The sequence below is a fragment of the Penaeus chinensis genome, chromosome 28 (assembly GCF_019202785.1).
Source record: "Penaeus chinensis breed Huanghai No. 1 chromosome 28, ASM1920278v2, whole genome shotgun sequence".
NCBI classification, from domain to species: domain Eukaryota; kingdom Metazoa; phylum Arthropoda; class Malacostraca; order Decapoda; family Penaeidae; genus Penaeus; species Penaeus chinensis.
The window spans coordinates 18,768,503-18,769,761 of NC_061846.1; positions in this window are offsets into that span (position 1 = coordinate 18,768,503).

Below are 1,259 nucleotides of genomic sequence, written 5' to 3' on the forward strand. Positions count from 1 at the left end.
TAATGCAAGCGGGCCACCAAAGAAAATTATTTTTTTATGGGTAACTTAAGTAAATATTAAGTTTTTGCAAGACGAAAAAATATGTGTGTGTGTGTGTGTGTGTGTGTGTGTGTGTGTGTGTGTGTGTGTGTGTGTGTGTGTGTGCGTGTGTGTGCGTATGTGTGTGTGTGTGTGTGTGTGTGTGTGTGTGTGTGTGTGTGTGTGTGTGTGTGTGTGTGTGTGTGTGTGTGTGTGTGTGTGTGCGTGTGTGTGTGTGTGTGTGTGTGTTATTGTTGTTGTTATTGTTGTTGTTGTTGTTATTATTATTACTATCGTCATCATTATTATTATAGTCATTATTATAATTATTATGATTATGAGTATGATTATCATTATCATAATCAGTAACATCATCATCATCATCCTCTTACTCAAGATAAAATTAAAACCTGTCTATGCTTCTATATATCTTTATATATATTTACGTGTCTCTATCTGTTTATAGACATATACGTACGGGAATGCATACAAGCAAGGTTCTAGTAAGTGTATAGCTGCATCTACTAGCATGACATATAGCAGTGACGTTTAACTATGGGCTGTGGTATATCTTCCTCACGCAAAAAACTAAAGCGAGGAGATCTTCATTTTTCCTGGTGATGAGAATACCGATGATAGAGAAAGAAAAAGGAAAGGAAAGAAAAGAAAAAGTAAATGATATATGGGGAAGCGCTATCGTGTTGGTTCTCCCGTGCGAAAAAAAAGAGAAGAAAAGAAAAGAAAAGAAGAAAAAAATATAGATAGATAAATACACACACACACAATAATAATGATGAAAATGGAAATTATAACAATCGTTGCTATTTCCAGTATTATCATTTTGATTTATAATGGTTTGTTGCTACTGTTATGTGCGTTGTTATCAAAATCATTATTGTTACTATCTTCATCACCATCATCATCATCAATCATCATCATCATCCACAATCATGGCCTTCATCACCATCATCATTGTCGTCGTCATTCTAGTTATCATTATGATTATAATCATACTGATTTTTATAAACCAAGGATAACAATAGGAACGATAATAACTATATCAATAATCATTATTATCATTACTATCACTGTTGCTATAATTATTCATCACTGCTTTTTGTCATTGTTACCATTTTTTGTTATAATACGGTATGTAATATTACGGAATATGACAACGAAACTATATCATGTTTGTTCATATAGTTAACTCATCTCCTCATCGAAAGTGAGTACTAAGTAAG